Raw genomic sequence first — 15890 nt, forward strand, 5'->3', positions numbered from 1 at the left:
CACACCCAGATATACGGAGAAATCCTCAGAAGTAACAGATAACCTTAGCATCATATCCTGGTTCTAATAAGGGACATGTGAAACGAAGACATACTTGCTCTAAAACTAGAGTACACTTATTTCCTCTCTCATCAGCATTTGGTACAAACTTTCTCAAAATCAGAGACCTGTTTGCCTTGATTCTATTAGCCCTATATATTGTGGTACAGTTCGATCTGACCTCTGAGATGGCAAATATTTAAAAACAATAATGCGGTGGGATAACCTAGAGGATGACTACAGAATGGATAATCTCCCTGGGTGTATCTACATTTCTCCTCTTTCAGGTGTTCTTCCTTCTGTCTATAAATGGAGAAATCAAAAACTCAGCTGTGAATCTTCTAGCCAGGCAGGATTAGAATGGATGGGGCAGATATTGTTTCATATCATTTCAGAAATTTAAACAAAAAGAAAACATGGTTCCCAAATCTAGAAATGTTGTTATACATCCCTGGGTTTTCTTGAATGACTATTATTTCACTCAATGGCCTTTCATCTTAATAGTAGGAAAAGACTATACTATTCATGATAGAGAGTCATGTTTTATCATTAATAGGATGGCTAAATATTTTTTTTTACTACAAATAATAGGAAAGTCTTTTTTAACTAATACAAATGCTATGAAGTTTTAAGAATGCCACATGGAAAAATTAGTTGTAGTGTATCTTTTATATTTTTCCAAGATCCCAATAAAATAATATGTAACTAAATATTGCATTTTGTAATTCCAGTAAGTCATCCTTCAAAATGGGTTCCCCCTCTCTTTTCCCCATATGACTTCTTTATCTCAAAATTTAAAAAAACAAACAAATTTAGCCTGCAGCCTTTTAATATCTATTATTTTTTAAAAGACCTTAAAAAGAACAATGAAATGTCTTGCTATATAAATTCAAATGTAGGTAACTTGGGACTGTGAGTACTTATGTTTCTTTTTTTTTTTTTTTTTACATTGTTCATGATTTTGACTTTTTTTTTAACATCTTTATTGGAGTATAATTGCTTTACAATTGTGTGTTAGTTTCTGCTGTATAACAAAGTGAATCAGCTATATGTATACATATATCCCCATATCTCCTCCCCCTTGCATCTCCCTTCCACCCTCCCTATCCCACCCCTCTAGGTGATCACAGAGCACCGAGCTGATCTCCCTGTGCTATGGCAGCTGCTTCCCACTAGCTATCTAGTTTACATTTGGTAGTGTATATACATCAGTGGTACTCTCTCACTTCATCCCAGCTCACCCTTCTTCCTCCCCGTGTCCTTAAGTCCATTCTCTATGTCTGCATCTTTATTCCTGTCCTGCCCCTAGGTTCATCAGAACCTTTCTTTTTTTTTTTAGATACGATATATATGTGTTAGCATATGGTATTTGTTTTTCTCTTTCTGACTTACTTCACTTATATGACAAACACTAGGTCCACCCACCTCACTACAAATAACTCAATTTCATTTCTTTTTATGGCTGAGTAATATTCCATTGTACATATGTGCCACATCTTCTTTATCCATTCATTTATCAATGGACATTTAGGTTGCGTCCATGTCCTGGCTATTGTAAATAGTGCTGCAGTGAGCATTGTGTTACATGACTCTTTGAATTATGGCTTTCTCAGGGTATATGCCCAGTAGTGGGATTGCTGGGTCATATGGTAGTTTACTTTTAGTTTTTTAAGGAAACTCCATATTGTTCTCCATAGTGGCTGTATTAATTTACCTTCCCACCAACAGTGCAAGAGATTTCCCTTTCTCCACACCCTCTAACTCTGATACAAAGATGAGGCTAAGAAGTTCAGATAGGTTCTAGGGAAACAGTAAATATGATTAAAAGACAAATTAATAGTTAGAAATAAAATATGGGAATATAATATGTTTAAGGTATCATGGCTAAAGAACTGACTAAGAGATTTGAAACCAGTGGAGAAATATGTAAATAACCTAGAGAAGAAAATACAAATTTACCTTAAAAGGGTCCATGGTGGAGACTGATTGTAAAAGTTACAACAGGGTCATATTCAAAAACAGAAAGCATGGCAAGAAAAATCTCAGACAGAGAATGAAAAAGAAATAAAATAGGAGGACATTTAGGAAAGTCAGGATTATAGTCTCCTCTTAGACTTCAGAAGGAAACACTCATAGAACATGTGTTTCTACCCAGGAGGAAATGTTCAGGGGTCAAGGACATAAGATTTAGGGCTACAGGTCCCTAGTTTGAATTCTTGATCTATCATTTACTGTACAATGTAAGACATATTACATTCCCATTTATAAAACTGAATTTACAATGTATTGTTTCCATAAGTGTCATGGTAACAAAATGCTATTAGCCTATGTAAATTGCTGTGAAAATTTGAGAGGTGCTTTCAAATATAGGTAGAGAACCTCACAATGTAAAGTGAGATTCTGGATTTTGACAAGACTCCCAAGTTGACTTGTATTTCATATGCACGTTAAGTTTGGAGATGCACTGGTCTAAAAGGGGTGGGGATTGTGTAGTGGGAGACATCCTTAATCCTGCAAATAGTCAACATTAAATTGGACTGATAATGTTTAAGCAAAATGCCTAAAATCTCTGAATCTTTTTTCTCCTCATTTATAAATCTATGAGAGGAAACCATTTTGGAGGTTCTCTGAAGTGCTTTCGTAATGTTTGTGTATGATCTGTGTGTGTAACAATCAATTATGGGGGATATTTCAAATTAATTTTTACTGATAGGATTTAACTTTTGTTAATGATAAATATGTCACTATATGTTTATTTACAACATTCCTACAGTATTAGTCTAATTCTCCTGCCACTTGACAGGCTTCCTTGAAAGGAAAAGTGGTGGGAATCACCTATATCCAGCAGCTTATATGCACATGTTCCATAAAATATGAGTTGTGTTAAGTGCCATTGATCACAAGTGTGAGAGCAGAAGAAAAAACATGGCTGAGAACTTTTGAAGGGGACTGTGTTTGAATCATCCTTAAGCTCTGAAAAAAAAAATAGTGAATGGAAGCATAACTACAAAACGGTAGGAAAATTGAACATTCTAATTTCAAGTTTCTCTTGAATACCATTTTTTAAAATTCTTATTCTTTTTTTAATCTTAGTTTCCTTTCAGTATGTAATGAATATGTGATTTATAAATTATCAACAGGGAGAGCTTCTAGTCATGCATACTTAGTGACATAAAGGAAAGAAGGCTTTATCAATAAACTTCATATTTCCATTGGATAGCCAAATACACACCCAGCAGCCTGGTGTGTGGCCTGTGTAGCCACACTCAGAGAATGTGCTGGCTGCTGGCAACTTACTAAGCCTGAGATAAGGAAATAAGAACATTATGAAGGGTGTTCTTCAGAATCCTGGGTACTCTTTGGCCTAAAGATTGTCTTAGACTCTACACCAGACAGGTAAATAGTACAGGTGGACTATATCTCATTGAGAAATGTTCACTAGACCACGGCGCCCAGTCTATCAGGGTGACAAGTTGAAATGAACTTGCTCCTGCTTTGTCCAATGTCCATCTCCTTACAACCCAGGCCCATTTCTCATTTGTAATCCAGCCCCTGGTTTCCATTAGCTGTCTGATACTGACCTAAGGGATCCGAACACAGATTTTGATTTGTATGCATTTTACTAATCTTTATGTTTTCCACTCTGTTCTGGAATCCCTAATCCAAGCCTGCTAACTTTCATTCAGGCTAGCTAGAGATTTCTAGTCACTCAAAATATGGAAATTCAGAAATTGTTTTTTAAAACAACATATTGAGGAATAATTTGCACACTAGGAAGTTTACCTGTTTAAAGTGCTGAATTCAGTGATTGTTAGTATATTTACAGAGTTGTGCAACCATCATATAATCTAATTTTAGAACATTTTCATCATCCCCCAAAGCAGCCTTGTACCCATTAGCAATCACTTCCCACACCATCATCTCTTGGCCTTAGGCAACTGCTAATGTATTTTCTGTCTCTATAGATTTGCTTATAATTTTTGATAAATGATTTAACCAGTCCAGAAAAGACTCCTTTTCTCTCCCCAAATTGCTCACTACATGATTTCTAACTTCTCAGTGTGAAGTTATTTACTTTGTATTAGTGTTGGAAATGTCAGCAATTAGAAATTTATTTTGTTGTATGTGTGTATTTTTCAAAGTCCAATTAGCCATTCTCACAGTATACAGACACTTACATTTTGTTCTCTGATGAGTTTCTGTCCAACTTTTAGCAGGAAGGGGAGAGATATATTAGCAAAATCAGAGCACATGAAGTCTCAGTGACTTTGCTTCTTTCCAACCTCTGAATTGTTTTAAATTCTATGCACCTCTGAGACTGAAAGGAAATGAAGAGCCAACCTTGAGTCTTTGTCCAGGCTCATCTCGTAGATCCCAGGGCTAAGGCTGGTCATTAGGAGACATCCCTCTCCAGTCATATACACTTCCAACCTTGCCAGATTATAATTACATATATACCCTTTTTGCTTGCCATGGGTGGGACTGGAGGTGACATAGCACTAAATCATTTCATCAGTTTAAATGAGCACAACTAATGACTTGAGTACAGAAGAACAATTTAGAATGATTACTCTGATTCTAATAATGAATAAAATTGCATTGTGTGCCTATTGTACACATTTGGGGAGTATTTGTGAGGAATGGATAAATAAGATGTGGTACATATATACAATGGAATATTAGCCATAAAATCAATGAAATAATGCCTTTTGCAGCAACATGGATGGACCTAGAGACTGTCATACTGAGTGAAGTAAGTCAGACAAAGACAAATATCATATGATATCGCTTATATGTGGAATCTAAAACAATGGTACAAATGAACTCATTTACCAAACAGAAATAGAGTCAAAGATATAGAAAACAATCTTGTGGTTACCAGAGAGGGAGAGGGGGTAGGGATAAATTGGGAGATTGGGATTGACATACACACATTGCTATATATAAAATAGATAACTAATAAGGACCTACCACATAGCACAGGGAACTCTACTCAATACTCTATAATGGCCTATACGGGAAAAGAATCTAAAAAGAGTGGATATGTGCATATGTATAACTGATTCACTTTGCTGTACACCTGAAACTAACACAACATTGTAAATCAACTACACTCCAATAAAAATTTTAAAAAATAAATAAATATAAAATATGAGATTATAAATAAAAATAGGAAAAGAAATGGATTTAAGAAAACAAAGGAAATAGGGGCTGATTTATCAAAAGGATAGGGGTTGGCTCATAGAATTGATGGATAAGCTATTGAAATATGTCCTAGAGTGGGCAGAGACTAGGGCAACCTTGGAAATCTTAAAGTGAGAAATTAATGGAGGGTATCGTTAGGGTGCAATAGTCAGGATGAATACATTTCAATACAGTCTGTGTAGTATCTGCTAATGAGTCAGATTCCAGGGAGAGTGTATCTGATTAGCCTAGATTGGGTCACATTCCCACCCCTCAGCCACAACTGGTTGAAGCACTTGGATTGACTGCTTAGTTAAGACTATTTAAAGACAGGTGGTAATATTACTGAAAGCAAAGGTGGGATGCTGTATGTGGAAGTAGAGGAAATGAATGTCAGACTGTTAATAGCGTAACACACTAACAAAAACACATTATTTGTTTTTCAATTTTTACATATTATTTACTCTGATCTGGGCGCTGTTCTAATCACTTTACAACTAGTTATTCATTAAATCCTCATAATAATTCTGTGTAGTAGGCACTATGATTATCATCCTCATTTTATAGGTCCAGGGTGCTGAAGTAACTTTCCTGAACTCACACAGCTAATAAGAGAGTGAAGTGAGATTTGAACACAGTCCATCTCCCAAGTCCCCGCTCTCCATATAACTGTGCTACCTCTCCCAGTGCATGATGATTTGGGGATATTTCACTGCTTTTCACAGAAGCTCTGTGAGATCAATATCTATTTCAGAAATAAGAAAACTCAGATTCAGGGAGCTTAAAATTTGGCTAAGACTGCATGATACCAGAAAGCATATGTTTTCCACTGTATTATACTGCTTTTCTTTACTTTTTGTATAGTGGCGGGCATTTACATTATATGAATGTAAAAACATTTAAAGACAGCCTTTTCCTTTTACAATCGTGTGCATTTCTTTCAATAAGAAGGGAAATATCAAATCTCTAAGGAACTCTGTGTGAATAAGACAGACTGAAAAAGCTGAATCGAGATACCATTTGTGTCTTGTTTCTCCTTTTCCCTTTTCCAGATCTGCCTGCATTTCTACAAAGCAGCATTTCTCTCATTCTGAGCATGCTAGGGCTTAATTCCCAAGCTGATCAGCCAGATCACTGGTGGATCTAAAACCTTTCTAGTGGCCAATCTGTCCAAGATCTAAGAGAGTTTCTTATTTTCCTGTGTGAATGCAAATATAATAGGCTAATTCTGCATTTTGTTTATATCATGTAAGTTTAAAGTCCTAATGCAGACATTAAGTCATTTTCTGAATATTTTCAGCTTGCAGGCATCTTTATAGGACTTTTTCTTCAAAACAAATTAGATCTTAAAATAATACGAAGGTGCAGGATTTGGGGAGAGGGTTTTGTAATCTGCTTTTTGTCAGATTTAATCCATGGAGCAGAAACCTGACTGATGTCAACTGTGCTCTCAGAATCCTTTTCTAGCAGATGCAATCTCCTTTCCAGCAAGAATATAAAGTAGCTACATTGACCATTCATTCTTCAGGAGCTGAAATGACACATGACAAGTGGCATGGAGTCCCAGGGAGACAGCCTTGGCTGTGGACCATTCCGTGGATACTGGCTGTATGACTCCACTTTTCCCTTCATTTCAAGGCAATATTGCGCAGTGGTTAAGTGTGGCCTCAGAAAAGAGACTGCTTGAGTTCAAATTCTGGCTCTACCACTGTCCAGCTGGGTGACCTTGGACAGGTCAACTGTCTCTCTATGCTTCAGTACCCCCATAGGGTTTTTGTGAGGATTAGATGAGACCACACATACTGTAACCAGAAAGCAATTATTATATCAGACATCACAAGTGTCTCAGTAGGAAAGGTGAAAGAATCAACTATATACATGTACAGCAACTCTTGGAAATATACAGTTTAACGTTCATATGCTGAGCTAAGTTCTTCACAAATAATGCATTATTATTTTAAAAATTTCTGAAAAGCATCTTTAGAACAATTAATGCCATTTCTCTTTATGTTGTCAGTAAAGAACCTTTGATATAGAGGTCTGGTGAAAGCAGCAGGTAATAGGATGAAAATAAAAGGCAAGATAGGGCCAGATAAATAGAAAGAGCGCTAGTATTAAATATATTCCTAACTTTCTTTTAAAATATTATTAGTTAGCCCTTCTGGAATCTGACTGCAGTACACTTTTGAAGTGGCCACTGGACAGGCGGGGAAATGTAGAATCTCTATATGGTTGAGGTAAGGGATTTTATCTATATATGAATATCTATATATCTTATAACTATCTATATCTATACGTTTTGTTTATACTGGGATTTTTGAGGGCATATCTGAACACCAGTAAACAGGTAAAGGGGACTTGAGTAGGCATTCAGATGTCTGATTCTGGCAATTATGGGCCTGGACACCCCAGCCAAAGATCCAAGCCCAGCAGGAGGGCAGAGGCAGGGATTTGAGCAAAATACAAGTCCAGGGATAGTGTGGACTTCTAACCAGATGGTTTGATGTAAGGGAAACCATAGATTTATTGTGCAACTATTATATTGTTAAAATGTACTATCTCGGGCTTCCCTGGTGGCACAGTGGTTGAGAGTCCGCCTGCCGATGCAGGGAACACGGGTTCATGCCCCGGTCTGGGAAGATCCCACATGCCGCAGAGTGGCTGGGCCTGTAAGCCGTGGCTGCTGAGCCTGCGCGTCCGGAACCTGTGCTCCGCAACGGGAGAGGCCACAACAGTGAGAGGTCTGCGTACCGCAAAAAAAAAAAAAAAAAAAAAAAAAAAAAGTACTATCTCATTTGTTCCCGGTAACAACAATTTGAAGAAGATATCATTATCCTGGTGTTCAACATGAAGACATTGAGGCTTATAAGTTAATTTTCTGATTTCCTCTGTGCTACGAACTGAATTATGCATCTCCCAGAAAAAAAAAAAAATATGTCGAAGCCCTAACCTCAAATGTAAGTATATTTAGAGATGTTCTGATTATGAATTATTAATTGACTAGTATTTGTGGTCTAAATTAGATATGAAGAGTGTAAAAAGCAAATAGACTTAGGACCAGGAAATGGCAGAATAGACTCTTGTGTTGGTAGCTTGGCTTACACAAAAGTGAAAAAAAGGAACTTGGCCATTTGTTACAGAATAAGGTCTCTGTGCTGCCTTGAAATAGCTTTCTCTCTATAGGGATATGAAGTTCAGCAGTCTAGCAGTCAATATTCCCCAAAATTGAACAAGGTACTGGAAGTCCCAAAGATGAAGACAGAGAACTCCAATGCAGAGGACCTCTTGGGAGACAGCTTACCCTAATATGGGTGCTTCTTTTATTTTACTAAGTACCAAAACATTCTTATTTTATGTATGTATATTGTCCTTTTAGCTGTAGTACTTTCACTGATTGCTAAAGTTCTCTCAGTGGAATCAAACTAGATATGTGTGCAGTAGAGGGGTAACATGATGTCTATACCTGTGTGCAATGTGTAAGTTAAAGGTTTTTGTTTAGTATTTACTTCTTCATCTCTATTGAAGCAGTTCAGTATTTTGAAAGCATTTGAGATTTGGGGGATAGTCACCAGTTTTCCTTTTGAATTCTTCAATTCTAACCCTATTTTCTGAAATGTAGTTAGTGGAGTAATATTCCTTTGGCTCATTGTGATTTGGGGGTTTCTAATGAAAGACACCAACTCCATTTGGAGCAAGCACAGGTTTGCTCAGGAATGAACTAAAGTGTCTTCCCAGTCTTACTAGTTTGAATAATTTCCTTCTCAGTCAGTCACTTAGAGGATGTAACTAAGACCTCATAATTCTTTGGTGATAAAGTAATATTACCATTTTAATAATATCCCTTAAGTCATAACTTAACTGTTTGTCAATCTGGTGCCTTGCTGTGCATAGAAATGTGATGCTATCTGCACAATATCTCCTCTTTCAAGTACGAAGCTCTAAGGGACTCTTCTACAACATAATGAATGAAATATTATTTTTATGGTTTCCAGCCAAGATTGAAAGCAGCAGTGCTAAATGCCACAGAACAGAGTTTGCAAGATTTCCAGAACAGTTTTGGCAACCAAACCGCCTGGGGAGCTTGAATATGAACTTGAATACCAGCTTGAATGTGTTTCCCTTAAACAAAGGAAAACTTGGAGTTCTGTCTATCAACCACAGTGATAAATAAATCTAGGGCTTCAAATTCTGTGATATTTTTAAGTGGAACAAAGACAATGGTCCAGTGGCCATAAGAATAATCAGACTGGTCTTCAGGCAAGACTGGTAATCAAGTAAAAATTGCTGCATTATAAAAGATACTTTCCACCTCTGTCTCTGTTCCCACCTAATTCACTATTATACAACTTCTAGATTGATTTTCCTATACCATAGTTGTGGTCATTTCCCTCACCTCTTTAAAATGCTTCAATTGCTTCCCGATGTCTACCAAATAAAACTGGCATTCCAGACCCTTTACCATCTGGCACCAAGTCACTTTCTGACTACCATATCCCACCAAACTCTCCTTCACACTTTAATCTTCATCAGGCCTAAGACTGCTCATGAGTTTAAGAAATATTTCTAGTAACAATTTTTCCTAAGTTATCTATCACTTTCCATATCAAATGCAAACCCTTCTCAAATACTCAATCCGAAGTCTTCTTCAAAATACAGTGTCCCAAATGCAAAACTCTTCAGAACCCAGGCTTAATGAATGAAAGAAAAAAGAAAAGCAGTATGCTTATCTTAGTCAACTCAGGCTGCTCTAACAAATAAATACCATAAACTGGGTGACTTAAACAGCCAAGGTTTATTTCTCACAGTTCTGGAGGCTAGAAGGCCAAGATCAAGAGCCAGCATGGTTGTTTCTAGTAAAAGCCTTCCTGGCTTGTGGATAGCCTCCTTGCTGTATCTTCAAATGGCAGATAGCCCTGGTCTCTTAATCTTCTTATAAGGGCATCCGTCCCATTATGGTGTCTCCTAGTCACCTCTCAAAAGCCCCACCACCAAATACTATCACATTGGGGATTAGGGTTTCAAAATATGGATTCTGAGGGAACACAAACATTCAGTCTACAGTGACAGTAAATGATAACTGACAAGGTTTTGGTGTTGGAAGTTGATAGGAAATGATGGGGATGATGGCAAACAAGAGAGCTCAAACCCATGCAAGGGGGCTGCTTCTCCCCACCTCAAGTCACCTGCTGTCATGTATGAATGTCAGCTCAACTGATGTTTTTCTTTTCTTTTCTTTTCTTTTAATTATAACTTTATTTTTTAGAGTAGCTTTAAGTCCACAGCAAGAGAAGGCACAGAGATTTCCCATATACACTTTGCCTCCACACATGCATATCATTCCCCATTATTAACACCGCCCATGAGAGGGTACATTTGAACGTACACTGACATCATAGTCACCTGAAGTCCTCAGTTTACATTATCGCCGACTCTTGGGATTGCACATCCTGTGGGTTGGACAAGTGTATAATGATGTTTACCCATCAGTGTACTTTCACTGCCCTAAAAATCCTCTGTACTCTACCTATTCACCCCACCCCAGCCTGCAACTCCTAGCTACCACTGATTTTTTTTTCACTATCTCCATAGTTTTGACTTTTCCAGAAAGTCATATAACTAGAGTCATATATCATGTAGGCTTTACAGATTGGGCTCTTCCACTTAGTAATATGTATTTAAGGATCCTCCATGATTTTTCATGGCTTGATAGCTCATTTCTCTTTAAGTGCTGAATAACATCCCATTGTCTGGATGTACCATAGTTCATTTATTCATTGCTCTACTGAATGATATCTTGGTTGTTTGCAAGTTTTGGCAATTATGAATAGTTTCTATAAATGTCTATGTACAGGTTTTTGTGTGGACATAACTTCAAACTCATTTGGGTAAATACCAAGGAGTATGATTGAGGGATTGCATGGTAAGAGTATGTTTAGTTTTGTAAGAAATCATTAAACTGTCTGCCAAAGTGTTTGTACCAGTTTTCTTTCCCACCAGCAGTGAATGAGAGTTCCTGTTGCTCTACATCATCAACAGCATTGGTGTTGTTGGTATTCTAGATTTTGGCTATTCTAATTGGTGTGTTGTGATATCACATTGCCCTTAATTTGCATTTCCTTAATGACATATGATGTAGAACATCTTTTCATATGCTTGTTTGCCAACTGTGTATCTTCTGGTGAGGTATCTGTTAAGGTATTTGGATTATTTTTTTAATTTGGTTGTTTGTTTTCATATTATTGATTTTTAAGAGTTCTTTCTGTATTTTAGATAACAGTCTTTCATCAGATGTATCTTGTGAAAATATTTTCTTCCAGTGTGTGGCTTGTTCTCATTCCCTCGACATTGCCTTTCACAGAGAAGACATTTTAATTTTAATTAAGTCTAATTTGTCAGTTATTTATTTCATGGATCATGCCCTTGTATTGTATCTAAAAAGTTATCACCATAGCTAAGGTCACCCAGGTTTTGTCTATTTTGTCTTCTAGTAGTTTTATGTTTTACATTTAGGTCTGGGGTCTATTTTGAGTTAGTTTTTGCAAAATGTGCATCTAGATTCATTTCTTTGCATGTGGATGTCCAGTTGTTCCAGCAACATTAATTTAAAAGACTACCTTTGTTCTGTTGTGTTGTCTTGGTCCTTTGTTAAAGATGGGTTGACTATATTTATGTGGGTCTATTTCTGGGCTCTGTATTCAGCTCCATTTGTCTTTTTGCCTATTATTTCACCAATAACATATTGTGTTGATTACTGTAGCTTTATAGTAAGTCTTGAAGTCAGGTAGTGTCAGTCCTCCCACTTTGCTCTCTTTCAGTATTGTGTTGGCTATTCTTGGTCTTGTGCCTCTCCACATAAACTTTACAATCACTTCGTCAATATCTTCACAAACTTCTTTCTTTAAGGGAAGCCCAAATATTTGGTCATTCTGTGAAATCTCCTAAAGTTTTAAGGATATAAAATAATTATAATAAAAAAGTTATTGGCTGTGCTGGCTTTGTCATTTAGCTAAGCTACAGTTATATTTCTCAGAATACCCTTCCCTGTATGGCTCTGAGTTAGGGTTGGCCACAAGACAGGTCAAACTTTGCATGAAAGGTGGAGACTAGAAGTGATGTAGTGGTTATTTGTATTCTCTGAAAGTCAGCCTCCTCTCTGGTCAGGCATGATGCATCTGATCTTTGAGCTCATGCTCTAGGCATGGGGCAGTGTCCAGACCTCTAGCTCCTGCAACTCACAGTGGATCTCCTAAAGTTTCTCTGAGTCTAGGCCCAGAGAAATGTATGTATTGGTCTGTGGTCAAAGGTGCCAGCAACCCTGGAAAGTTACCTGTATCAGCAAGGTTTGGGGAAAAAGGGTCCAACATGGGTTTCAGTTTGTCCTTGTGTGTTCAGTCTCATCAGCAAAGATGCCAGTTTTTTCTTATTCTAGCCCATTTCAGGCCTAACTTTCCTCTCCAAATGCTCTACTGGTTGAACTACAGAAACATCACATCCAACATCAGATGCAGAGCCAACAGCCTTTCATAGATCTCCCCACCAGCTCCCATGATTGTGGAAGGTTTAATCTCTGTAAACAAATTCCCTATTCTATGTAATTCCTTGTGCCCTGCTCCTCTGATTGAACCCTGATTTATACATGGGCAAACACATCTGTGAACTGAAACTTGCCTGGGAGAAATCAGAGAGCAACCTCTCTCTCAAATAATGTCCTCAAATATATTCCCTGCTGGAAATAATCTCTCCCTCCTCTGAAAACTCACAGTTTTGTGTAGCATTTAAAACATTATAATGTTTATTACATATTGTACTTGTACATACACATTTTATGTTCCTTAATAATATATTTCAATTCATTTACATTGTCTTCATTTCTCTCTTCTTTCTATCAAAAACCTTAAGGAAACATCTACTATTTATCTAGTGCCTGTCAACTACATTCAAAAATATCTTACTAAGGACTTTTCATAAATTTCCACTAATTCTAACATAAATCCTATAGATTAGCTAGAGTAGTAGTTATGATGATTTTGGCTGCAAGAAACAAAATTCCTAATCACAATTAGCTGAAGTAATAATATTATTCTCTTATATGACCAGAAGACCAGAGGTTAGGCAGGCATCAGAAGCAGTGTGTCACCTTCCTAGCTAAACTCCTTGGTCATTCTCTTGGCTCTATACGTCTATAGATCCTTTATTTGTTGGCTTTATCCACAGACTGGGAGGAAGATGGCTGTACCTGTTTTATTAGCTTTTCTTTACCTACAGAGTGCCCTTCTTGAACAGAATCTAAGACATGTCCAGACTGATTCTTGCACAAATGACCCACATCTGGTCCACAGGATGCACTCATGCAGCCTTTGACCTGACAAACTCCAGATGTGTACGTTAGCAAGCAAGCCTCTGAGCCTTATTTTCCTTAGGTGTCTATCAAACACCAGTCATCCTGCCCACAACTGTAGAGGACATACATCAAGTTCTTCGCATGACTGCTCTGAATTCCTTTTCATGAGATATGAGGTGGGAACATGATTGCCCACCACTCTGCCACAGAAGAATGGCAGCACCCACAGCACATCTTTCTGCAAATAATTATCTTTTTAATCTCCCACTATTTTCTTAAACTTTCTAATCACCTATAGGCTAGAAGTGATGACCAACAAAGTGTTACATGACTGTTTTTTCCCTACTCCTTTACAAGTCCAGCATCAGTGGTCTGGCAACACTCATGAGGTACTTCCTATTCCCTTGGTCTTTCACAAGAAACTGACACCAAATAAGTCACATTTTTAACATACAGTTAAATATGAAACATATCAATAAATTAGACTCAACATGGCATGTTACAAATTTGCCATAGCCAGATGGCTTTCTCCAATACAGTTAAGCCAAGTATTACTATATTATATATAATATGATATATATATATATATATATATATGTGATATTAGGAGGGAAAGAATTATGTTTACTTTCTTGCTTGTTAAAAGGTTCCCTTTCCCTCAATCAGCAGATGATTCTACATATGAAAGCAGTACGCAAATAGGGAATTCACGTATTAATTTGGTACTCAGATTTTTTCTGATTCATAAAATAATAATAACAGATATACTTTGTTTAGTGTCTACTCTATGTCAAATTATTTTTCATGCATTATTTTAGTTCCTCTAATAATTCTGTAATACTCACTATCCCCATTTTACAGAAGAGGAAAATTAGCCTCATTGAGTTTAAGGATCCTTTCTGTGCTTACCTAGCTATTAAATAATAGATTCAGGACTTGACTATTTGTGTTTAATTTTGAAGACAGCATTTTTTTATTATAAATACTGCTTAATCCTTTAAACTTTATGCATCAAAAATAATCATTTGTGAAAGTTTCTATTGTTTACCTTTACCTAACACACCAATTTTCAAAGCTCATTTGTATAATGTTTCACAGCTCCTTTGTGCATTAGGTAAGTGAATTAGCTTTTCCATTTATCAGATGTGAGTGATTGGGCACACACCAAATAATTAACTTGCCCATGTGCCCAGTCAAGCCAAGTGGTAAATGGGTCTGTTTTTTCACTGGGGAGAAAGGAGGTAGAACAATATGGGTGCTGGCTGTGGGATCTGATATGCACAGTTAGATCTGGGCTTTGTGACTCACCTCTTAATCACCCTTTGCATCTCAAGTTCTTATATGAATAAAGGGATGCTATTCATGCCTTCCAGTTGGGGATTATGAAGGATCTGATCTTCATAACACACTAAACACAGAGACTGACACAGCAGGTATTCAGGAAAGTTTAGCTGTTATATTGCTAAATTTGGTGCCTATGATGACACACTGCTTTAGGAGAATTCATTGCTCTTCTTCTATCTAGTCACAAAAGCTTGTCAAGAAAAAGGATATATAGTGTATATAGTAGGTATGTGTATATATTTACCGAGGTCCATATTTTCAACTATTTGTAAAATTGATTGTAAGCATAGATGTGATTTTTCTAATGCTTTATTGCCTATGTTTCAAGTAGTTGCAGGTTTGAATGCTTAATTTTAGATTTTCTGACATTACTTTTGATCTAATCGATATAACTGGGAAATATATCAGAAGGGAAAAACATGTTTTACCCTCTACAATAGGTTTTGAAGAAAGGGTAGGGCTCCAGGCAGTAATCAACAACAACCTAGAAATTGTTAACTGTAAGGATTTTCAACCCAGTGTGTTTTTCTTCCATAATGGACTTGTCTAATAGAGTACACTCTTTTTTTTTTTAATCTGTAAACCCATTATTCTGCAAAATTTATAGGACTTTTGTGGAATTTTTGTCATTATACATGGAGAACATTTTTTTTTGACAGTAATTTGCATTTTTAAAGAGTTAAATTGCAATCAAGAAAAAATAATTATCATACAAATTGTTGTGTGTGTAATATGATATCTGCAGACTATAGTGTTTGCTTCTCTGATGTGCTCTCTGGATCTATCTTAGAAAAACAGTGAAGGAAGAAGAAAAAGAAAACTGTTGCCAAAGAAATTAAGCAGACACAGTCTCCCTCTTAGAAATTTTTTTGTTTAAAATTTAAAGAGATAAAGTGTATTTTCACATTATGATTGGCGGGGAATTCTTGCTTGCTTTCAGTTTTATATAACCTCTCTTTTCTTCTTTTTCCTCTGTTTTTAT

The sequence above is a fragment of the Delphinus delphis genome, chromosome 2, assembly GCF_949987515.2.
Source record: "Delphinus delphis chromosome 2, mDelDel1.2, whole genome shotgun sequence".
Lineage (NCBI taxonomy): Eukaryota > Metazoa > Chordata > Mammalia > Artiodactyla > Delphinidae > Delphinus > Delphinus delphis.